This window comes from Mustela nivalis (assembly GCF_964662115.1).
Source record: "Mustela nivalis genome assembly, chromosome: 9".
NCBI lineage: Eukaryota > Metazoa > Chordata > Mammalia > Carnivora > Mustelidae > Mustela > Mustela nivalis.
The window spans coordinates 22,797,150-22,823,242 of NC_139028.1; the positions used below are offsets into that span (position 1 = coordinate 22,797,150).

The 26,093-nt window shown below is 41.3% G+C and overlaps 1 long non-coding RNA gene across 2 annotated transcripts in view; it reads left to right on the forward strand.

Annotated features, from left to right (window-relative positions):
* Positions 1 to 26,093, forward strand: part of LOC309840968 — a 215,419-nt gene that overhangs the window by 23,915 nt on the left and 165,411 nt on the right. For both annotated transcript variants that reach the window (XR_014298872.1, XR_014298873.1), the window contains exon 2: positions 17,032 to 17,097. This is a non-coding gene — a long non-coding RNA (uncharacterized lncRNA). The remainder of the gene's footprint in view (positions 1 to 17,031; positions 17,098 to 26,093) is intronic.

Consider the following 26,093-nt stretch of genomic DNA (forward strand, 5'->3'; position numbering starts at 1 on the left):
CTATGAAATTCAAAAATCTTGGAATCATGGCCTCTATACTCTGCTGCTTCTCCTAATCTCTAGTTGAGGTCAACTCCCCAAGTGAGGTCACTTTCTGAAGAAGTGCTTGTTTGGTTGGAGAGTGTGACAAAAAATAAAAGTTATCTCTTAGAACAAAGGGCAGAGGGCAAGGGGACAGAGCACCAATGGAAATATAATACTTGATGTTTTATTTATTTATTTATTTATTTAAAAGAATTGATTGATTGATTGATTGATTGAAGGAGAGGTAGAGAAACATGGGGTTGATTCCCAGGACCCTGAGATCTTGACCTGAACCAAAATCAAGAGTCAGAAGCTCAATTGACTGAGCCATCCAGGCACCCCTCAACATTTATTTCAAAAACCTTATTCATGGGTGTATAATTAAATAATTAAAAGACATTATTGTTCTAGGTGCAGTGTTCTAGGCATAGGGCTAGATCCTGGAATTACAAAGATCAACAGAGCAACATCTCTATCTTCAAAGTTTTGTCCAATGGTGGAGACAGAAATGGTGTAGAGATGGTTAGAGAGCAGTAAGGTAAGGACGATGGTAGGATGTGTAGAGAGCATTGTGGGACCGCAAACAAGGGGCAAGTGATGACCCAGTCTGTCAGAGAGGCTTTCTTGGAGGAGGTGAGCTATGAATTGAGTCTTTCAAGATGAACGAGAGTTGCCCAGGTATGGTAGATTATTACATTAATGGTCTCCAATGAAGCATGCATCCTGGTACCCATGCCCTTTGTGTGATTCCCTTCCACATTTATTGTGGGCTTGGCCATATAAACTGAGGTGCCTCTGTTTAGATCAACCACCACTTGGGATCAACTAGCTCCCACTGACTACCACAAGAGTGATCACAAAAGCATGTGTAATCCCAACTGATGCCACATAGAACAGAACTAAAGCATCCCAGGTAAGCCTCCTAAGGTGAATATTCTAAAACCTGGATACAGATTCTTTGATGCTGCTTCATCAAGAAGTTAGTCTGTATTCCCTTATGAATCTCAATGGGGATGTAACTGCTTCAGTCAATGGACTATGGCAGAAATGATGTTAAAAGACTTTTGATTATTTATTTTTAAAAAAGATTTTATTTATTTGAGAGAGAGAGTACAAGCTGAGGGGAGGAGAGGGGCAGAGGGAAAGGGAGAAGCAGACTCCCTGCTGAGAAGGGAACCCAATATGGGGCTTGATCCCAGGACCCTGAAATCATGACCTGAGCTGAAGGCAGACACTTAACCAACTAAACCACCTAGGGACCCCAAGACTTTTGAATTTAGATCTTAAAAGACCATATAGGTTTTATTTTGTTTGCAGGAATGTTCCCTCTTATGACCACCATATAAAGTGCCTGACTATCCTGAGGCCATGCTGTAAGGAAGCCCTAGTCACATGGAAAGACATTATATAGGCAGTTTGGTAGATGGTCCCAGGAGAAGTTAGTCTTCAGAGTCATTTCAGCCCAGGCTCCAGATATGTAGATAAAGAAGCTTCTAGATTATCTCAGCACCAAAACTGTTTGAGTTGTCCACCTGGCTGCTCACATTTTAAAGCCAAGGCACCAGATGTGGTGGGACAGAGACAAATCTGTCCAGAGAATTGATGAGCTTAACAAAATGGAGGTTGTTTAAGCTATTGTTTTAGGTGATTTGTTATGTAACCATAGGTTTCTGTCACATGAATTGATACTAAAAGCGTGGTGCTGTCTTAAAAGCCAGAGCATGTGGTATTTGGAACAGGATGGTGGGTGAAGGCTTGAATGACAGGCAGCAGAGTTCTGAGTGCCCTGAAAGGGAGCTGGAAACTGCTTGGACCAAGGCTGATGAGTATTACATAGTGTCAAGGCCACCGGCAGAAAGTGTGCCTAATGAGTTTTTGGGTTTTGCTTAAGAGATGTAGAGGTGGGATGTTAAAAGTGCCATCTGGGTGCTTCTAGCTGGCATGTCAGGTATAATAACAGAGAGATGAGCTAAATAAGGATCTGTCCAGCTAGCTGGTTTGGGAAGGAAAACTAGTTCTCATTTCCAGTCTCTATAGCAGGCAGCAGATCCCCCAAGTTAGAACTGGTCTAAAGGTAAAGAAGAAACCATTGTAGAATTGTAGAATCAATTGTAGAATCTTTGTTAAGACCCCTAGAGGATTTAAGGTGGTGCCTAGTAGACCACGTCAGTTAACCAAAAGGGTTTCTAAGAATAGTAAAGTTGTTTTATAGCTGGAGTAGAATCTTCATGAAATTAACTATATATGTGGCTTTTGGAGCAAGAAGTGAAGCTAATAATACCCCTAGGAAAACCCATAAAGTTTCAGAGTATTGTTTTGGAAAAGACTCTATTAGTTTGGGCTAAAAAGAACTGAAATAGTTAAAAAGTGAAAATAGGCTTCTGGACCCCCAGTTTTCTATGGGTAGTAAAGTGGCCAATATTCACAAGGGCCAGAACCAGGAGCCCAGTGGGTATAACTAGAAGTCACGCAGAACTGGACGCTATTCAAGTAGAATGAGGGAGGGGTCCTGATAACAGAACCCGGCTGGATTTCAGAATTGCTTTGAATCAGTGATCTCTATATGCCTCCTATTTTTCTCCTTTTTAATAGCTCTCCTGTGCCTGTGTCTTGACTCTATGCTGGCACATGGAGGGCAGACATCTTGTCTTGTTAGTTCATAGGTCTTTGGATCAAAAGGAGCCACACACGAGGAGCTGTACCCCAGGAGGCTCAGTCACATCCAGACTTGCTGCACCTTGTGAGATCATGGACTTTGAGCCTGGTGTATGATTGGATACTATTTTGGGTGTTTTGGGAAGGATGACAAACCCTGCGCGTTAGGTAGGGGCAGAGGGCAGACTTGTAGATTGCTACATTAATGGCCCCCCAATGAGTCACACCTTTAACAAACTGATTCTGGGCTTAGCTATATGACATGCTTTAGTCCTAGGCAGATGTGACCTCAGCAGATGTGACACAGGCAGAGACTTCATAAGCCCTTGCCCATCAGGACTTGGTTCTTGGAATCCAGTTGCCATGTGAGGAGTCCAGGCTAGCCACAGGAGAGAGACCTGAACTGAGATGCTCCAGCTGGGAGCCTCACCCAATGGCTAGACACCCTGTGAGCCCCTCTTGGAGCATCCAACCCCAGCACACCTGTCAGCATATGTATGCTGTCAGCATATGTATGCACTGTTCCAGCTGATCTCTAAAAATTGCTGATTCACAGAATTGTAGTTGCCTTTAGTTACTAGTCTGAGTGGTTTGATACACAGCAATAGATAACAAATAAACCAGATGAAGGGAAGGAAGGGCATTAAAACAGAGGAGATGGTATGAACAAAAACATAGAGACAAAGCAAAGTGGGTATGGGACAATGCAGGCAGTTTGGGGTTGTCTGAGGCAGTGAATGCTGAGAGGGGACACTGGAAAAATGGGAAAGAGCCTTCTGAGAAAGCTCTTGTCTGTTTCGGTGTGGGTGATGGGGAGTCATCAGTGGTCTATAGGAGCGGTGTGATATGGCCAGAGAGATGCATTCTTTAGAAGGATGACTCTGGGGTCGGAATAGGGGATGAAAAGAGGTCCATGTAGACCCTCTCCTGCCCAGGTGGATTTTTAACTCTTCTACTGTGTCCAGAGTGTGGCTAGGGAGGAGGTAGAGGGCAGCTGCTGGGGAAGCAAGGTGGTATGATAGACACTGCCTTGAGGTCCGTGTCCGTGTCTGTCTTGTTTACTGCTGTATCTCTTTGTGCTAGAGCCCCAGCATGAAGATACCTCTCAATGTTATTTATTTATTTATTTAACATGTAGTTGACATACCTTTTTTTTTTTTTTTTTTTTTTTAAGATTTTATTTATTTATTTGACAGAGAGAGATCACAAGTAGGAAGAGAGGCAGGCAGAGAGAGAGGAGGAAGCAGGCTCCCTGCCAAGCAGAGAGCCCGATGCGGGGCTCGATCCCAGGACCCTGAGACCATGACCCGAGCTGAAGGCAGTGGCTTAATCCACTGAGCCACCCAGGCGCCCCGACATACCTTTTTTTCAAAGGATTTACTTGAAGTCCAGTTAGGTAACATACAGTGTAGTATTAGTTTCAGGTGTACGACATAGTGATCTGACAATTACATACACTGTGAAACACTCTGATAATTGTAGTTACTCTCTGTCATCATATAAAGGCATTACAATATTGTTGACTATATTCCCTGTGCTGTACTTTTCATCCCTGTGACTTATTTTATAATTGGAAGTTTGTATCTCCTAATTCCCTTCACCTGTTTTGCCCATTTCCTTATCCCCCTCTCCTCTGGCAACTACCAGTTTGTTCTCTGTATTTATATCTGTTTCTGACTTTTTGTTTTGTTTTTTAGATTCCACATATAAATGAAATTCTATGGTATTTCTCCTTCTCTGTCTGACTTATTTCACTTAGCATACCATCCATGTCTCATTCTTTTTTTGTGGCTGAGTAATATTCCATTGTGTACATATACCACATCTTTATTCAATTATCTGTCAATGAACACATAGTTTGCTTCCATATCCTGGCTTTCATAAAACTGCAATAAACATAGGGGTGCATATATCTTTTCAAGTTAGTGTTTCATTTTCTTTGGACAAATACTCAAAAGTGGAATTACTGGGTAATATGGTGGTTCTGTTTTTAATTTATATAGGAAACTCCATACTATTTTCCATAGTGGCTCCACCAATTTACATTCCTACCCATAGGGCACCAGAGTTCCCTTTTCTCCACATGCCTGCCAATGCTTATTATTTCTTGTCTTTTTGATACTAGCTATTCTGACTGGTGTGGGTAATCTCATAGAGGTTGTGATTTGCATTTCCCTGATGACTGGTAATATTGACTCTCTTTTTCATGTGTCTGTTGGTTGTGCTGTGTCTTCTTTGGAAAATTGTCTATTCAGGTTCTCTGGCCATTTTTTAAATAACATTGATTCATTTTGTTTATTTTTGGAGGTGAGTTGTAGGAATTCTTTATATATTTCGGGTATTAACTCTTTATCAGATATATCATTTGAAAATATCTTCCCCCATTCAGTAGGTTGTCTTTTCATTTTGTTGATGGTTTTCCTCACTGTGCAAAAGCTTTTTAGTTTGATGTAGTCCCAATTGTTTATTTTTGCTTTTATTGCCAATGCCTGAGGAGACAAAAAATATCGCTTACAGTGATGTATAGGAGGTTACTGCCTCTGTTCTCTTTTAGGATTTTTATGGCTTCAGATCTTACATTTGGGTGTGTAATCCATTTTGAGTTTATTTTTGTATATGGTTTGAGAAAATGGTCCAGTTTCATTCTTTTGCATGTAACTGTCTACTTTCCCCAACACCACTTACGAAGATTGTATTTCATCCATTGTATGTTCTCGCCTATTTTGTCAAAGATTAATTGACAGTATAAGTGCGGGATTATTTCTGGGCTGTCTATTCTGTTCCATTGATCTGTGTATCTATTTTTGAGCTGGTACAGTGCCTTTTTGTTTTCTATAGCTTTGTAGTAAAGTTTGAAATCTGAGATTATGAATTCTCCAACTTTGTTATTTTTTCTCAATGTTGGTTTGGCTATTGGGGTCTTTTGTGGTTCCATACAAATTTTAGGATTTTTTGTTCTAGTTCTGTAAGAAATACTGCTGGTATTTTAATAGGGATTGCATTGCATTTCATCATTTTTCAGGGGCCATGCTAATCTTATCTGTATTGTCTCAGTTTTAGTACACATGCTGTTGGCAGTGAGCACTAATAGGGATTGCACTGAATCTGTAGATTGGTTTGGATAGCATGAATATTTTAACAATATTCTTTCAGTTCATGAACATGGTATATCTTTCCATTTATTTGAGTCATCTTTAATTTCTTTCATCAGTATCTTTTAGTTTTCAAAGTATAGCTTTTTTACCACCTTTGTTAAATTTATTCCTAGGTATTTTATTCTTTGTGATGCAATTATAAATGGGGTGGTTTTCTTAATTTCTCTTCCTACTAGTTCTTTATTGGTGTGTAGAAACACAACAGCTTTCTGTATATTTGTTTTGTGTACAGAAACTTTGTTGAATTTATTAGTTCTAACAGATTACATGCGTGTGTGTGTGTGTGTGTGTGTGTGTAGGATTCAGGGTTTTCTCTATATAGGATCATGTCATCAGCAAATGGTGACAGTTTTACTTCTTCCTAACCAATTTGAATGTTTTTATTTCTTTTTCTCATCTGATTGCTATGGGTAGGACTTCAGTACTGTATTGAATACAAGTGGTGAAAGTGGACACCCTTGTCTTGTTCTTGATCTTAGAGAAAAAGCTTTCAGCTTTTTACCATTGAGTATGGTGTTAGCTTTAAGTTTGTCATATGTGGCCTTTATTATGTTGAGGCATGTTTCCTCTATACCCATTATGTTAAGAGTTTTTGTCATGAATGGATGTTGAATTTTTTTCAAATGCTTTTTGTGTTTCTATTGAGATGATCATATGATTTTTACCTGTCATTTTGTTAATATGAAGTATCATCTTCATTGATGCTGTTATTGAACCATTCTTGAGTTCCTGGGTTAAATTCCTTGATTGTGGTGAATCATCCTTTTAATGTATTGTTGCATTCATTTTGTTAATATTTTTAAAGGAATTTTGCATCTGTGTTCCTCAGGAATACTGGCCTGTTTCTACTCATAATATGTTCTTATAATTGTTTGTATTTCTTTGCTGTTGGTTATGATTTCTCCTCTTTCATTCATTATTTTATTAATATGGGTCCTTTTTCTTTTCTTTTTGATAAGTCTGGCCAGGGGTTTATCAATCTTACTAATTCTTTCAAAGAATCAGTTCCTAGTTTCGTTGATTTGTTCTACTGTTCTTTTGGCTTCTGTTTCATTGATTTCTGCTCTGTTCTTTATTATTCCTCTTCTCCTGCTGGATTTAGGCTTTCTTTGCTGTTCTTTCTCCAGCTCCTTTAGGTATAGGGTTAGGTTGAGACCTTTCTTATTTCTTGAGTAAGGCTTGTATTGCTATATACTTTCCTCTCAGGACTGCCTTTGCTGTGTCCCAAAGATTTTGAACAGTTGTGTTTTCATTTTCATTTGTTTCCATAAACTTTTACATTCTTCTTTAATTTCCTGGTCGACCCACTCATTCTTTAGTAGGATGCTCTTTAGCCTCCATGTATCTGAGTTCTTTCCAACTTTCCTCTTGTGGTTGAGTTTTAGTTTCAAAGCATTGTGGTCTGAAAATATGCAGGGAATGGTCCCAGTCTTTTGGTACTGGCTGAGACCTGATTTGTGACCCAGGGTGTGACCTATTCTGGAGAACATTCCATGTGCACTAGAGAAGAATCTGTATTCTATTGCTTTGAGATGGAATATTCTGAATATATCTGTGATGTCCATCTGGTCCAGTGTGTCATTTAAAGCCTTTATTTCCTTGTTGATCTTTTGTTTAGATGCTCTGTCCATTTCGGTGAGGGGGGGGTGTTGTAAGTCTCCTATTATTATTGTATTATTGTCAATGTGTTTCTTTGATTTTGTTATTAGTTTATATAATTGGCTGCTCCTATGTTAGGGGCATAGATATTTAAAATTGTTAGATCTTCTTGTTGGACAGACCCTTTCAGTATGATACAGTGTTCTTCCTCATCTCTCTTTTTTTTAAAATTTTATTTATTTATTTGACAGAGAGAGAGATCACAAGTAGGCAGAGAGGCAGGCAGAGGGAGAGAGCCTGATGTAGGGCTCGATCCCAGGATCCTGAGATCATGACCTGAGCTGAAGGCAGAGGCTTAAGCCACTGAGCCACCTGGGCGCCCCTCTTCCTCATCTCTTAAAGACATCTTCCTCATGTCTTAAAATCTAATTTATCTGATATAAGGATTGCCACACCAGCTTTCTTTTGATGTCCATTAGCATGGTAAATTTTTTTCCACCCTCTCACTTTAAACCTGGAGGTGTCTTTGGGTCTAAAATGAGTTTCTTGCAGACAGCAATGAGTCTTGTATTTAAGTCCATTCTGATACCCTGTGTCTTTTGATTGGGTCTTTTAGCCCTTACATTCAGGGTAACTATTAAAAGATATGAATTTAGTGCCATTGTTTTGCCTGTAAAGTGACTGTTACTGTATATTGTCTTTGTTCCTTTCTGGTCTGTTAATTTTAGGCTCTCTTTTTGCTTAGAGGACCTTTTCCAATATTTCCTGTAGGGATGGTTTGGTGTTTGCAAATTCTTTTAGTTTTTGTTTGCCCTGGAAGTTTTTTTTTTTTTTTTTTTTTTTTAAATTTCTCTTATTTTCAATGACTCCTAGCTGGACATAGTATTCTTGGCTGCATATTTTTCTCGTTTAGTGCTCTGAATATATCATACCAGTCCTTTCTGGCCTGCCAGGTCCCTGTAGATAGGTCTGGTGCCAATCTAGTATTTCTACTGTTGTATGTTACACACCTCTTATCCTGAACTGCTTTCAGAATTTTCTCTTTGTCCCGGAGACTTGTAAGTTTTACTATTATATGATGGGGTGTTGACCTATTTTTATCAATTTTGTGGGGGGTTCTCTGTGCCTCCTGGATTTTGATGCTTGTTCCCTTCACCAAATTAGGGAAATTCTCTGCTGTAATTTGCTCCAATATATCTTCTGTCCCTCTCTCTCTTTCTTGCTCTTCTGGTTACTAATTATTCTAATATTGTTTCATTTATGGCATCACTTATCTCTCAAATTCTCCCCTTGTGGTCCCATAGTTGCTTCATCATTTTGTCTTCTATATCTCTGATTCTCTCTTCTGCCTCATTTATCCTAGCAGTAAGAGCCTCCATTTTTTATTATACCTCATTAATAGCTTTTTAAAAATTTCAACTTGGTTAGATTTTAGTTCTTTCATTTCTCCAGAAAGGGATTCTCTAATATCTTCCATGCTTTTTTGGAGCCCAGCTGGCACCTTGATAATTGTCATTCTGAACTCTAGATCTGACATCTTACTAATGTTCACATTGATTAGGTCCTTAGCTATTGGTACTGCCTCTTGTTGTTGTTGTTGTTGTTGTTGTTTTTCCAAGGTGAGTTTTTCCGCCTTGTCATTTTATCCAGATAAGACTAGATGAATGAGAGAACAAAATACTAAAAGGGTAGCAATTACCCCACAAAAATATACACTAACCAAATTGGGAGAGACCCGAAACTGGGAGGGAGGGGATAGAAGAAAGGAGAAAAGAAAAGAAAAGAAAAGAAACATATATATATTAGACTGGTGAATAGAACAGAGCCACACACTTGATTTTGGGTGTGTTTTGGTCTGTTAGAGGAAACTGCCTCCCAAAATTTTAAAGAAAGAACTTATATATATCCCAAAATAAGGGTAAATGTGTTGAAGGCATGGAATATGACTATAAAGGTGAAAATTTAAAAAGATTCTAAAAAAAGGAATTGATAAGAAGTTGGTCGAAAAAAGAAACAAAAAGAGGAAAAAATGTGATCAAACTGGAGAATAGAACAAAGCCATGTCCTAGATTTGAGGTTTCTTTTGATCTGTTAGAAGAAACTGTATCCCAAAATTTTAAAGAAAGAAAAACCTATATGTATACAGAAAATAAGGTTAAATACAATGAAGGGATAGGATATGACTATAACAATGAAAATTTAAAAAGATTTTTGAAAAGATTGATAAGATATAATAGTTAAAAATGTTAAAATAGGAAAGAGGAAAATTTAAAAAATAGAATAAGAAAAAAAATTAAAAAAATTTAACTTTGAAAGACTAAAGAATTATGGGGAAAAAGCCATGAATTCTATGTGCTGTATTCCAGTAGCTCTGAAGTTTTGCAGTTCTTATCGAACTGGTCTTGGCTGGATATTCTTGTTGATCTCGGGGAAGGCGGCCTGTTGCAGTGATTCTCAAAACGTTTTTGCCTGAGGCGGAATTGCACTGCCCTTGCCAGGGGCCAGGCTAAGCAATGGGCTCGGCCTGGGTTTGCTCTTGGAGCTTTTGTTTCCTGATTGCTTGATTGCTTTCTGTAGAGCTTTGGAGGACGGGAATGAAGATGGCAGCCTCCCAATCTCCTGCCCTGGAGGAGCTGAGATCTCAGGGTCCCACTCCTCAGTGTGCCCTCACAGAAAAACAGTCAATCCTTCCTATCTCCCTGGTCTCCAGTAGCACTCCGAGCTCATCTGACCTGGGACCCAGCATTCTATCTCTGGCTCACGGCCCTATTTGGAGTTTCCAAACCCAGCAGATTCCTGCCGTGCACTCCTGTACCACTCCTCCCAGAGGAAGAAGGAGGGGGTCTCCCTGGATCTACTACTTCTGGGGTCTCTGCTTGAAGAGCAGTGGCCCAACTGTGCCGCAGATCACAGTTTAAGGTAACCCTGAGCTGAGAGCTCACTCCTCAGCTCAGTCTCTATAGTTGGCTTCCCCGCTCTGATACCTGGGAGCTCTGCTGCACTCAGACACGGTCTTTCTGTGAACCTGAGGGTCCTGACTCTACACTGTCCCTGCAAGGGTTACCCCCCACCCCCACACTGCTTAGGTGTGACGTCCCTCAGTGGAGAAGACTTCTAAAAGTTCTGATTTTGTGCTCTGCTGCTCCACTGCTTGCTGGGGGCTGGCACCTCCTGCCGTGGTCTATCTTCCTGTATATCACCTCGGATTCACTTCTCCGCACATCCTACCTTCCAGAAAGTGGTTGCTTTTCTGTTCCTAGAATTGCTGTTCTTCTTCTCTTCGACTCCTGTTGAGTTTGTAGGTGTTTGGAATGGTTTGATAACTATCTAGCTGAATTCCTGGGACCCAATAATATTTAGGCCTCCTACTCCTCTGCCATCTTGCTCCCCACTGTCTTTAATTTTTGACATTTTAATTATTCAACAAATATATATACATATATATTTAAATTTATTTATTTGACAGACAGAGATCACAAGTAGGCAGAGAGGCAGGCAGAGAGAGGGGGAAGCAGGCTCCCTGATGAGCAGAGAGCTGGATGTGGGGCTCGATCCCAGGACCCTGGGATCACGACCCGAGCCGAAGGCAGAGGCTTTAACCCACTGAGCCACCCAGGCGCCTCTCAACAAATATTTTAAAATGAACATAAAAATAAGAGCTATCAAGTATTGTAGGTGCTTCCTATGGGGCAGGAAAATGAGGGATTTCCAAGGAGAGTTTGGGAGAAAGCAGTGGTTGTTTTTCTGGAAAGAAGTAGAAAGACACTCACAACAGAGGGAGTCTCAGAAGCAAAGGCATGAAAGAGGGAAGTGTTTCTGGGGAATTGCATATTCTGAAGTTCTGTGTGGCTCAAGCTTGGAGTAGGAGGAGAGGGTAGAACCTGAGATATGGTTGGGGAGGTAGAAGGACCCAGATCACAAGAGACTGGATGTATAAGGCTGAAGATTTTATCCAGTAAGCAGTAGGGGACCGTGAAAGGCTCTAAAAAGGGGGGAAGCATGATGAGACTTGCATTTGGGAGAGATGAGTGGAGACCAGAGTGACTGTGGGATTGGAAGAGTGCACAGAGTAGGTATAGAGCAACTGAGAGCATAGGAGCTCGGTTGAGGGGCCTGAGGGCTTTGAAATTGGGCAGGACTAGAGGAGATGGAGGAGCTAGGACAGGTGAGGGAGACCCATGTGGAGAATTCATAATACCTATGCACTTCCTGGATGTGTTTGGTGAGGATTACAAGAACTCCCAGGTTTCTGGTGTAGCTTCTCTGGAGGATGAGATGCAGCAGCTTTGGGGCAAAAGATCATGAATTTGTTGTTGGCCATGCTGAGCTTGAAGTACCTGTGGGCCATCCTTGTGGAGAGGTCCAGTTTGGGGCTGAGGAGTGAGGTCTGAGTAGAGGGTAGATATCTGGCAGGTGTTGGCCAATTGGTGATAACGAGCACCCAGGGAGCCATGTAGACCCAAGAGAAAACAGAACCTAAGGCAGCATCTGAAGGAGCATTGATAATTAAGGAAGGGAGTACCAGAAGGCTAGGAGAACCAGGAGAAGGATATACCATAGAAATGGGCATGTTTCAGTGAGGGAGCACTCAGGGTGTCAAGTAAAGACTAAATCGTATCCATTAGAATTAGCAACAAGGAGGTCACCCAATGAGGACAACTCCAGAAGCAGGTCAGAGCTGAAGTCTGAGGTCATTGTTTAAAAATAATAAGTTTTATTACGTATGGCAAGGCCAACAGATCAGGAAATGACTGTCATTAAAAAGGTAGTTTGTTATATCCACAGATCCTAAGAAGAGGGACACGTGATCCATAGGGGGCTTGACTGGGAAGCACTGGGCTTGGTCAGGATGCAGAATCGGGAGAGGGAGTTTCTATAGGAAAGAATGGGTGAGGCAAGATAAGCAGGTTTAGGATTGGCTAGTTTGAATAATTTCAGTGGCTTCTGAAAGGAGTGACTCTGTTTGGCTGGTACCTGGCCTTATGATGATTAGGGCAGGTGGCTAGTGGCCTGGAGCATGAGAGCTTGCTAAAGGAGGAGGTTGAGGATGTGGGCACTGTCAGAGCAGATGGGTTAGCTAAGTTCGACTGGTAAATTAGATAGATTAAATTAGATTGGCTGGTTTGCATTGAAAGATGCCCTTGTAGGTGAATGGTGCATCAGTCTCTAGGAATCAGTTGACCCTGGGTTAAGTAGTCACCCCAGATGTAGAAGCATCAGGATACAGAACATAAAAGACTTGATTAATACAGTTATGGGTTGGGAGTGAGTAGGAAGAGATTGAAGATATAAAGCAGAGGAACCTTATAAGAGTGGGATAAACTGCTGGTGGCTCCCTCTTCTCTTAAGGGTGGTTAAAGGTGGAGAGGTGGGTTGCTAGTTTCTAAAGAATAGGGTTAGAGTCTCTCCTGAAGGCTAGGACCTGCCTGCCCAAAAGATCTTGCTCACGCCTGCCTTCTGTGCATCAGCCCCTGGCAGAGACGCTGGAGAGAATGGGCTGTTGGGCTGCTTGGGTTTTTGGGCTCAAGCTCAGGGTTTTGGCTTGGCCAAGTTCAGTTCTTCTCAGTTTGCATGAAGTCAGGGGAGGGCCAGAAAGGGCTGCCTGAGAGGTGAGAATAGCCCCCCTGAGTCCTGACTCAGTCTCTCCATGAAAGGGAAAACGAATTAGCAGTTTTTTTGGCAGGTACATCTGTGCCTAGGGATAAACAAGACTCATCCTTGTGGAATGTGAATAGAGTTAGCATTTTTTTTTTTTTAATTGGCTTTTGGAAAAAGAAAAGGGGGAGGCAGAGATCCCACAGCTGTCTGGAGCCACTTCTATCTCAACTTTCCAAATTCAGGACCCATCTTCTTGGGCAAAGCTGCTTTGTAAGCAAGCTGCTGTCTCCTGATTTACAAGCTCATAATATTCCTAACTCTGTCTGAAGAGGCTGACAGTTACCCAGCACTCCTTGCCAGCTGGCTTCAGCCAATAGAGCTGCATGTAAATGCAGCATCCTGTAGCTACTCTGGGTCAGGCTTCTCCAAAGGGAAGAGAAATTCAACACTTAGATACGGAAAAGGAAAAAAAAAATCTGAAACATATTCTTTATGTTGGAGGCATTTCTGCTGCTCATTGGCAGGAAGGAAAGGCAGAGAATGTTGATAGGTATTCTTTTTCCAAAGTGCAGTGTGTAGAAAAGCATGTATTTTAGCTTCTCTGGGTGGGAATCAACAGATCTCATTCATTCAGCCTTCTAGGAGTTATTGGAGGAATGGGTAGACCTGGGGGTGAGGGTGACTCCAAGCACAAAATCTTTCTCGGCCCAAATCCTAGGCATCACCCTTTCCTGCTTTCACCCCCCTATCCAGTCACTCGTCCAAACTTGAATTCTACCTGCAAAATACTCCTGGGAGCCAGCTCTTCCTCTTTAGTCTTACTGACACAGTGCTAGCCTAATACTCACCTTCTCTTGCTTGGACTGTTGCAGTAGCCTGCTGGCTGGTCTCCTGCCTCCAGTCTCTCAGTCTTATTAATATGTTCACATGATGGTCTCAAATCCATTATGTTGAAGGGGATAGAGACTCTCCGTTCCAGCCCCTTTTGGTCCCTGGCTCCTCTTTGCTCCTGTTAAGGCCAAGAAAAGACCAAATAGCCATCCCATTTGACTAAGATAACAAGTCATTGCTCCTGCTGAGATAGAAGAAAAAGACCAGAAGCCCAGTCCTGTTTGAATAAAAGAAAAAGAAATAGTCCCCCCACACTCTCCTGAGACACCTCCACATAGATTATACTTCCAAATGAAAGGGCCATTTGGCCTTGAGAGACTGGGAAAGTGACTGGGCCTTGAGAGACCTGGAAAACACCCCATTACCATCCCCCATTACCCATAACCATAAAAACTTACTCTTAACCCTTTAGGATGCTCAGTCTTTGGGAAGGAATCCTGCTGAGCCCACTGGTGTTAATAAAGCTAAGTTTTCCCTACTCTCCCAGGTGGCGTTTGAGTTTCCTCGGTCACCTCAGATTTTCCACAGCAATGTCTTATCTTGTCCACTGCATAAAGGGGACCCCCATCTACACAATTGCCTAAGCCCAAAACCTTGAAGTTATCCGCAATTACTTCCTTTCCCTCCCTGCCCACTCACCCGCCCATCAACCCACTCGCCCATCATTTTTGCCCACTTCTCTCCAAGCTTTAGCATCTTCAGTTAAGCCTTTTAACTCTACAGTACTCTACAGCTACAGCCCTTCTGTAGACATAAGCCACCACTCAAAGCTTACATCACCTTTCACCCAGATGAATGCAGTCATCATAAGAGTAAAGGGCTTACTGGTGATTCACAGACCTGTACTCCTGGGGCAAATGACACATATGTTAATTAAAAAAAAAAAAAGTAAATGGCTTATAAAGCACTTACTATGTGCTAGGAACCTTTCTAAGTGTATCATAACTCCTAGTTCCTTTTAATTCTCAAAATCACCCTCAGGGTGTGTGTGCTGCCACTACTACTATTATCATTTTACTTGCTTTCAAAAAAATTATTTATTGCTTTACTTATTTTATTCCAATATAATTAACGTACAGTGTTGCATTAGTTTTAGGTGTACAATGTAATGATTCAACAATTTTATACGTTTCTCAGTGTTCATCAAGATGGGTGTGCTCTTTGGCAAAGGAAACAGTGAACAAAACCAAAAGACAACTGACAGAATGGGAGAAGATACTTGCAAACGACATATCAGATAAAGGGCTAGTGTCCAAAATCTATAAAGAACTTAGCAAACTCAAAACCCAAAGAACAAATAATCCAATACAGAAATGGGCAGAGGACATGAACAGATATTTCAGCAAAGAAGACATCCAGATGGCCAACAGACACATGAAAAAATGCTCCACATCACTTGGCATCAGGGAAATACAAATCAAAACCATGATGAGATATCACTTCACACCAGTCAGAATGGCTAAAATTAACAAGTTGAGAAATGACAGATGCTTGCGAGGATGTGGAGAGAGGGGAACCCTCCTGCACTGTTGGTGGGAATGCAAGCTTGTGCAACCACTCTGGAAAACAGTGTGGAGGTTCCTCAAAAAAAACTGAAAATAGAGCTACCCTATGACCCAGTGATTGCACTACTGGGTATATCTTTAGGATTAAAGATACAAATGTGGTGCTCCGAAGGGGCACGTGCACCCAAATGTTTATAGCAGCAATATCCACAATATAGCCAAACTATGGAAAGAACCTAGATGTCCATCAACAGATGAATGGATAAAAAAGATGTGGCATATATACACAATGGAATACTATGCATCCATCAAAAGAAATGAAATCTTGCCATCTGTGACAACGTGGATGGAACTAGAGGGTATTATGCTTAGTGAAATAAGCCAATCGGAGAAAGACAACTATCATATGATCTCTCTGATACGAGGAAGTGGAGATGCAATGTGGGGGGGGGTGGTAGGAAAAGAAAAAATGAAAGAAGATGGGATTGGGAGGGAGACAAACCATAAAAGACTCAATCTCAAAAAACAGACTGAGGGTTTCTGGGGGGAGGGGGGACAGGAGAGGGTGGTCGGGATATAGACATTGGGGAGGGTATGTGCTATGATGAGTGCTGTGAAATGTGTAAACCTGGCAATTCACAGACCTGTACCCTGGGGATAAAAATATGTTATATGTTTATTAAAAAAAATAAAAATAATATAACACTGATGTTAGTTATACTGGAATTAAAATAAATAACATTAAAAATGAAAAAAATATGTTATATGTTTATTTAAAAAATAACTCTCTAAGTTAAAAAAAAGATGGGTGTGCTCTTAATCCCCTTTGTCTATTTCATCTGTCCCCACACCTCCCATCCACCTCCCGTCTGGTGACCACCAGTTTGTTCTCTGTAGTTAAGAGTATTTTTTCATTTGTGTCTTTCTTCTTCATTTGTTTGTTTGTTTTGTTTCTTAAATTCCACATTTGGAAATCATATGGTATTTGTCTTTCTCTGACTTCCATCACTCAGCATTATACCCTCTAGCTCCATCCATGTTGTTGCAAATGGCAAGATTTCATTCTTTTCTTGTGGCTCAGTAATATTCTATTCTGTGTATATACCTCTTCTTTATCCATTTGTCTATGGATGGATACTTGGGTTCCTTCCATATCTTGAGTGTTGTAAATAATGCTGCAATAAACCTAGGGGTACATATACCTTTTGGAATGAGTGTTTTTCTTTTCTTTGGGTAAATACCTGGTAGTAGAATTAGTGGATCATAGGGTAGTTCTATTTTTAAAAATTTAAAAAAAGTTTTATTTAGTTATTTGAGAGAGAGGCAGAGTCGGGTGAGGGGCAGAGGGAGAAACAGACTTCCTGCTGAGCAGGGAGCCCGATGTGGGGCTTGATCCCGGGACTCTCGGATCATGACCTAATCTGAAGGCAGATGCTTAACCATATAAGCCACCCAGTTGCCCCTCTAATTTTTAATTTGTGGAGGAACCTCCGTGCTGTTTTCCACAGTGGTTGCAACCAATTTGCATTCCCACCAACAGTGCATGAGGGTTCCTTTTTCTCCACATTGTCACCAACTCTTGTTACTTCTTGTGTTTCTGACAGGGTATGTGTACTATTATGTCCGTTTTATAAATGAGGAAAAGGAGGCACAGAGAAGCCCATTGACAGGTAAGAGGCTGAACTGTTCAACGCTGTTCTTTCTGCAAAATGAATGCCCTTGTGTCCCTTGCAGAACATTCTCCAAATCAGTGGTCTTTATAAACACGGAGTAAGTCATGTCCTGCACCTCTTTAAAACCCTTCAATGGATCCATGTTTTCTCCATTCTCTTAGAATAAAACCCAAATTCCTATAAGAGATTGCTGGAAGCCCTACATGCGAGGCCTTACCTAGCGTCACCTTTCTCGCCAGAGTCATACTTGACAGTTTCTCTTTTGGTTCTGGGATATTTCCACTTTGTCTCACCTCATGGCGCTTGAATTTACTCTTTGTCTAGACAAGCGGTTCTCTTCTGGGGTTACTCCCCCTCCTTCCTCTCCCCTCCAATCTCCCCAGGGACATTTGGCCACATCTGGAGATGCTTTTGGTTGTCACAATTGGGGGAAGAGGAGGGGCTGCTGGCATGTGGTGGGCAGAGAGGCTGTGATGCTGTGGAACATTTCCCAATGACCGGAGCCTTCCCACAGCAAAGAATTCTCTGGTCTCAAATGGCAGCAACTGATAAACCTGTATCTTCACATATTTCATTCACTTTCAATTGTAGATGTCGGTGGAAAATTTGGTCTCTCCAGAAATGTCTCTCTGACTCTCCTCTTTAAAGGAGAGCTAGCCTCATGTCCCGCCCACATGATCTCTGGTCAGTTTCCTGATTATTAGTGCCTTTGCTTTATTTTATTCTTCTGGCTTCCTGGGTTTCAATGCTTTAGGCCACTGTTTCTAATCTTCTTCTTGGAAAATACCTTAGATATTCTCAGTTTTTAAATTTGGGTCATGTATGGTCTTCAAATGTATTCTGTACTTTTGATGCTACTGTTATTGGCTAGTTTTAGTCTAGTCTAGTTTTAGGCTAGTTATAGTCTAGTTTTCCATCATATTTTGTGATCTATTTGTGTTACCATGTACATAGGTACTAGTGTTTGAGAAACGCATTTATTGAATTGGAAAGACCTTGCCAACCAAATGTTGAGTGAATCGAATGTTTTCAAAATGCTATATAGATATGTGCTGTTTAATACAGTACAATACATGTGGTTATTTAAATTAATTTAAATTCAAGCTAATTAAAATGAAACAGAATTAGAAATTCAGTTCCTCACTCAGGCTAGCTGCCTTTCAAGTTCTCGATAGCCAGTTGTGGCTCACGGCTACCATGTTGGATGGTGAAAATAGAAAATATTTCCATCATTACAGAAATTTCTATTGGACTGTGTTGTTCTAGAATTTGGTCTCATTTTAAGACAAAGTGTATATACCACATGCATGTTCATATAGATGTAGGTATCAATTTTGTAGGTTTTCTGTTATACGGTTTTAAAAACTTTGTTTTCTTTCTATATAGTATACCTTTACTAACTTGATAGGATACACTAAATTATTAAATGCTAGAAAATACCACATTCTTTGGAGCAATCTCTATTTTGCTGCATTTAAAAAATATACTGCTTCATAAATATCTGTGTTTAAAAATTTCCTTGGACGTCCAAGGGGAAGTGACATCGTCTTAACAATTTTCTTCATGATGGGAGGGTCTGATCTCATAAGTGAATTTCCAGAAGTACAAGAGAAAGAAAGAGTACTGGAGAAGTAATGTCACATCCTCTGTCTTGTCTCCTGATATGCATATTCAAGACACGTGTGCCTACTTTTGCCCCCTCAGAAAACAAAGAACAAAGCAACACTTCCAGAAGTGAATGTGGCTAATGATTATGGGGATGGGACATGCTCACTTATTAGGGTCCTTCTGAGATTTCCCCATGATGGACACTGGCTACTACCTTGTATCTAGCTTCTTAGCAGGCAGCATGGAGCCATGGGGTCCCTGCCTGCTACGTACTGCCCCCTCTCAGGGACCCAGAAGCTGAGGGGTCAGGAGGCTTGGTGGAGTGTCAGGGAGAAGGGCAGGGGTCTTATCTGTGCCACCTGAGGCCGAGCACCACCTGTGTTTGTGGGTCTGTGCATTTTGGGTTGGAGCCAGTGAAAGGCAGATGAGGGTAGGTTGCCCTTGTGATTCTGACTGCATCTCCCTTGGTTTACTGAGGGTGCCAGGTTGAAATTTAGGGCCGGGTGGGGCTAAAGTGAGGTGAGTGAAGGGCTAATGAGGGGTGCAGCATTTAAGAGGATGCCAAAAAACCCAAGATAAATGTTATTTTAATGGCAGTACTTCAAAAAACATAACAAATGCAATGCTTTGAAACAAAGGCAGAATCTGACCCTGCATTTGCACAATTCACCTTGCTTGCATCAACCTTATCTTGCCCTTGTCACCAGACAAAATTTGGTTCACCATCTTAAATGTGGCAAGAAGAACTCCCCTTTTTAAAGAGTATGAATCGAAGCTTCCTGCTACTGTAATAAAATGCATGGAGGTCACAGCACACGTCATCAGGATATAGGTGGCTGAGTTCACACTCAAGTGCAACCAGAGCCCAGCCTACTGGAAGCTGCCCTTGGGCTCCTTCCAGGCACTGCCCCCAGCTCAAGGGCAGCCTGACATCTTTTTCTTCATTTTCTTTTTTTTTAAATTGAGCTGAAATTCACACAACATAAAATCAACCATTTTAAAGTGTACAATTCAGCAGCATTTTATACACTCACAGTGCTATGTGAATGACCACCTATATCAAGTTCTAGAACATTCTCATCTCCCCAAAGGGAAACTGTACCCATTCAACAGTCATTTCCTGTTCTCCCTGCCCCCAGCCTGTGGCTAACACCAGTATACTCTCTCTCTTGGGATTTACCTATTCAAGACACTTGAAAGAAATGGAACTGTATGGCAACACGTGACCTTCCGTGTCTGGCTTCTTTCACTTAAGTGTAATGTTGTCAGACCTTATCCATGTGATAACAGGTGTTGGCCCATTATTCCTTGTTATAGGTGAATAATCTGTTGTATGGCTACACCACCTTTCACTTATCCAGTCATCTGTTGATAGGCATTTGAGTTGTTCCTACCTTTTAAATTTTGTGAATCGCACTGCTGTAAATGTTCCTGTAGAAGTATTTGTCTGAATATCTGTTTTCAACTCTTTTGGGTTCATTCCTAGGGGTGGAATTGCTGGATCATATGATAGTTTTATGTTTAAGTTTCCAAAGAACTGCCACGCTGTTTTCCACAGAGGCCGCAGCACTTTCCATTCCCACCTGGAACATACAAGGTTTCCAGTTTCTCTGTGTCCCAGCTAACACTTACTTTCTGTGTTTTGTTATTTTTTAATTTTTTTTTAATTAAAGGCATCCTATGGATGTGAAGTGGTTTCTCATGATGCTTTTGATTTGCATTTCCCTAATGATTAGTTATGTTGAGCATCTTTTTATATGCTTATTGGCCATGTGTAGATCTTCTTTGAAGAAATGAAGATTTATTTATTTTGACTTTGACTTCTATTCAAGTCCATTGCTTATTTTAAAATTGGGCTGTTTGTCTTGTTGTTTATTGAATTCTTTATTTGTTCTGGCTATTAGACCTTTTAAAAATGTATGATTTCCAAGTCCTCTCTACCATTCTCTAGGTTATCTTTTCACTTTTTGGATGATACCATTTAATGACTGAAGGTTTTTAATTTTGATGAATTCCAATTTACCTAAGTTTTCTCTGGTTATGTATGCTTTTGCTATTGTATCTAAGAATTCATTGCTGAATCTGGGGTTCATGAAGATTTAACCTTATGGTATCTTGTGAAAGTTTTCAGTTAGGTTATATTTAGGTTGATCCATTTTGAATTAATTTTTGCATATGGTATGGTGGAGGGAACAGACCTTGTTTTTTGCCTGTGGCTGTCTGGTTGCCTCAGACCATATGTTGAAGAGAATCTTTTTCCCCATTGACGAGTCTTGGCACTCCTGTTGAAAATTAATTGGCCACAGATTTATTATTGGCCACAGGCTTATTTCTGGACTCTCAGTTCTATTCCATAGGCCTGTATGTCTGTCTTTATGCTAACACAACACTGTATTTTTTTTTCTTTTAGGATTTTATTTATTTGTCAGAGAGAGAGAGTGCACAAGCAGGGGGAGTGGCAGGCAGAGGGAGAAGTGGGTTCAGTGTTGAGCAGGGAGCTTGATGTGGGACCTGAGCCAAAGGCAGACACTTAACTGACTGAGCCACCCATGTGTCCTACCACACTGTATTTATTACTGTAGCTTTGAGTAAGTGTTGTAATCGGGAAATGTGAGTCTCCTAGTCCTCCTTTTATTTATTTTGACTATTTATTTTGACATTTACATAGTTTTACAATTTATGTAAATGGAATCATATAACATATACTCATAATATGTTTGTTTTTTTCTACTTGTCTGATAGCTACCTTTTTAGGTTGAGTTAAAAAAAAAAAAACCCTTTGAGAGGCTTCTGGCTGGCTCAGCGCGCCTGGTTAAGCATCTGTCTTCAGTTCACTCATGGTCTTGGGATCCAGACCTGCATGAGGTTCCCTGCTCAATGGGGAGCCTGCTTTTCCCTCTGCCTCTTCCCACCCTCTGCTTGTGCTCTTACTCTCTCTCTCAAATAAATAAATATCTTTTTTTAAAAAAACCTTTGAATAAATAACACGCTGAAATTATTTAAAGCATTCAAATAGGATGACATGATTGAAGTGAAAAGCCAGGCTCTCTCACGGTCCAGTTCTCCAGTTCCCTTCCCCAGAGACACCCAGCGTTATGAGTATACTGAGCACTTACAGAGAGAAATTTTAGGCATAAAGAGGTCTTGGATTATATCCTTTCCCCCACCCCTCTGCAGAGAAGGCAGCACACACTACATCGGAACAGAACACTTTACAGACTGAACTTTCTAGTTCTTTCCTTGGCTACCTTCTCTCTGTCTGCATTTTCATTATTCAATTTATTTTTTAAAGAGTCCAAGGCTGTAACTCCATTTTTCTGGTGTTTGCTCATAATCAGATGTCACATATGCAGTTTGGGCAGTAATACCAAAGAAGTGATACAGTGCCCAGCTCAGCCTGTCATCTCAGGAGGCAGCTCATGTCAGTTTGCTCTGTTACCGGTGAAATAAATTCTGATCACTTGGTTGAGGTGGAGCCTGCCAGGTTTCTCTGTTGCATAACTGTCATGGTTATTCTTTCTTTCTTTCTTTTTTTGTAATTAATAAGTCATCTTTGTGGAGGTCTTGGGGTGATGTATATCTTGTTACTCATCAGACATTCATTTGAAGGTTTTAACACCCACTAATGATTTTTGCCTGAATCAGTGATGACTGTCCTGATTGGAAAACAGTGTGCATGAATTTTGTTTGCACTGTCCTTGAGCTCTGCCCAACTCAAGAGTCAGGCTAGGTCGATAGGGCTGTGAGGTGCCTCTTGCAGTGTTTCTCCATGTCTGTGGCTCCTGGAATCCTTCCTGTGGTCTCCAGAAGGTTTAGCTTGCAGTCCAGGGGAAGGGTGAAGATGCAAAAAGAGAGAGAGAGAGATGCCCAGAGTGACAGCATCAGACACACTGAACTCGCCTCCTCCTGGGTCCAGAGAAATCAGATGGCCATTGGTAAGGTTGGTGCCATTTTGTGTAACTGCTGTACCTTGAACCCTCTCATCTCAGAGATTGTGTTCCTGGTCTTATTTTTGTTCCAAGGCCTCATCAGGTTTTTTGTTTTTGTTTTATGTGTGTGTGTGTGTGTGTGTGTGTGTGTGTTTTAAATCTGGACAGGGTAATTAGATCTTCAGTTTTGAAAGCAAATTTGGACTCTCTGTCCTGGAACCCCAATCTCTTCAGCAAGTCATGCTCTGAAATGAATTCTAGAGGGAAGGGTTGTTCTTAAATGGCTTGGTGAAGGTATATCACTGAGAGTTGAGAGAAGATATAGCTGTATGACACCAGCTTGCTTCTCTACCTTGAATCTTCTCTTCAGGATGATCTTGTCATGGCCTTGACTTGATTCTGAGGCCTCTGCAGAATCTGGTCTTCTCTGAAGTAGGTGTCTAGCGCTGTGATCCTGAAACCCAAATTTGGATTCTAGACTTTCTGGTATTTGGAGACTTGTCTCAGGAGGAGAGTCCTAGAGTCCATCCTACAATGCAACTAGCTGGAATGATCTTGTAAAAATGCAAATCTCACTAGTCCTGTGCCCTACCAAAATCCTTAGATAGCAATCCAATACCTATAGCATCCCCAGCTCTATGCCACCAATCCCTGGGATCTGTGAGTCCATGCACACACTCCCTAAACACTGCCATTTTGATCTTTATTTAGCATGAAAACTATGAGATATGAATAATTTACTTGAGGCCAATATAGCTAATAATACAAACAAAGCCTTGTTGGATTCATCATAGTTTTTGTATCTATGGATTCTAAAGATATGTTTTTTATGTTAGTGGAATCTTCAGAATATTTTAACATTAAAAGAGGACAATGGAATATCACTCAGTGTTTAAAAAAATTGATTATCTAGCCAAGAAAAGACATGGAGGAACCTTGCGGGCACATTACTAAGTGAAAGAAGCCAATCTAAAAAGGCAACATAGTGCATAATCCCAACCATGTACCATTCCTGAAAAGGCAAAACTATGGAGACAGTAAAAAGATGGGCAGTTTCCAGGGGCTGATGAGTAGGTAGAGCATGAAGGAGCTTAGGGCGGTGAAACTACTGTGTGATATTACAGTAGTGGACACAAGTCATTGTACATCTGTCAGAACCCATAGAGTGCACACAAGAGTGAAACCTGGCGTAGGCTATGGACTTCAGGTGATAATGATGGGCCAACATGGGTTCATCCTTTGTAGAAATGTGCTACCCTGGTGTGGGAATTTGATAATAAGGTAGGCTCTGAGTGTGTAGTAGTGGGCAGGGAGTATATGGAAATCTGTGTCTTCTCAACTTTGCTCTGAACCCAAAACTTCTCTAAAAAATGAAGGCCGTTACCAAAAAAAAAAAAAAAAAAAAAAAAAAAAAAAAAAAATTCTTATGTTAAATAAATGTTTGGAACCTGCTAGGCTTCTTGGTAAATATCCAAATTCCTTCATGCACTGGCTTGGGCACCTTTCTGGCCTCCTCTCCCAGCCTGTTCCTTCCTCCCAGCAGGGTAGGCTGTGTTCCTGACCCACAGCTCCTCTTGCTGGCCACCTTCTTCCTTACTTGGTGCCTTCATCACTCCCTCTCCCACAGAGCTTGTCTTTCTGCTCTGTCTCTGCCTACAACTCCTTGGGCTCAGCTCAGAGGTCTTGCCCATGATGAGCCTTCCTTAGTGCATTCAGTTCCAGGCACCCCCAAAGCCCTTCACCAGTGCATTTCTAGAGCAATGTGCCATTGAATGCAATGCCATTAGAAGTCTAGTGTAAGTCACTTACTTGTGATTCGTGCTTCTTTTTCCCCAGCTAGACTGTCCTTTCTTTCTTTTTTTAATTTTTTAAAGATTTTATTTATTTATTTGACAGACAGAGATCACAAATAGGCAGAAAGGCAGGCAGAGAGAGAGGGGGAAGCAGGCTCCCTGCTGAGCAGAGAGCCTGATGCGGGGCTCTGTCCCAGGAGCTTGGGATCATGACCTGAGCTGAAGGCAGAGCTTTAATGCACTGAGCCACCTGGGCTCCCCCAGACTGTTCTTTTATTTAAAGGATCAGCATGGCATGGAGTATTTGATGGTTAATTTCATGTGTCAGTTTGGGCTCCAGGATGCTCCAGTAGCTGGTAAAAGAAGATTTCTAGGTGCATCTATTCTGTTGTTTCTAGAAGAGATTAGCCTTTGTTGGTGAGCTCAGGAGAGCAGATGGCTCTTCCAAAAGTAGGTGCCATTAGAACAAAGACCTGAAAATGTGCAAGTGGCTTTGCAACTAGAAGGGTTTTGAAGTGCATATACTTGAAGAGGACCATACTGTTGTCATGGGGCTCTGAGGAGAGGTTCTGGAGAGAGTTCTGGAAGAAAAGAGGAGAGTGCCAAGAGAAAACATCCTTTTTTTTTTTTTTTTTTTTTTTTAGGTTTATCTATTTACTTGAAGAGTATCTGGGCGGTTCAGTCAGTCAAGCATGTATGTGCCTTTGGCTCAAGTCACTGTCTGGGGATCCTGAGGTCGAGCCCCGTGTCAGGTTTCCTACTCAGCAAGGAGTCTGTTTCTCCCTCTGCTCTTTCCCCTTGCCTGTGCTCGCTCGCTCTCAAAGAAATAAATAAAATCTTTTAAAAAAAGATTTATTTGAGAGAAAGAGAGAGCAAACATGGGCGTGGAGGGGGAGGAGAAGAGGGAGAGGGTGGGGAAGAGGGAGAGAATCTTAAGCAGACTCTGCACTGAGCGAGGAGCCCCCTGTGGGGCTTGATCCAAGGATCCTGAGACCATGACTGGAGCCAAAATCAAGAGTCAGACACTTAACTAGCCACCCAGGCGCTCTGAAAATGTCCATCTTTTTAGAGAATACATAAGTGATCAAGCACAGATTGTTGGTAGAAATGGGATGGTAAAGGCCATTCTGGTTAAGGCCTCAGATGGGAAGGAGGGACATGTTATGTGACAGTGGAGAAAAGGCCATCCTTGTTATAAAGTGGCAGAGAACTTGGCTGAATTGTATTTGTGTTCTAGTGTTTTCTAGAGTGTAGGACTTGGGTGCAATGAAATTGCAATGAAATTGGATATTTAGCTGAGGAGATTTCTTGACAAAGGTTTGTCTGGTTCTTCCTGACCACTTACAGTAAAGTGCAAGAAGAGAGAAAGATGGTTCCAAAATTGTTAAGCAGAAAGAAACCAAAACAAAGATTTGAAAGATTCTGTCTGTACTGTGAGAAGAGAGAAAGTGTGTTCGGAAGAGAGCACTAAGGCTGTAGCCAACTGACCCGTGGATAAGGAGAGTAGTGTGACTGTGAACCAGCCATTTAATTAGCCACCTCAACAGAGTACAGGGACTGAGATGAGACTGTTCCAGCAGAAACACTGTCAGCTGGGAAGAAGGATTCTGAAGGCGACTTAAGAGTCAGCAGGGCAACTGCCTAGCTTCCAAGAAGGCAGAGA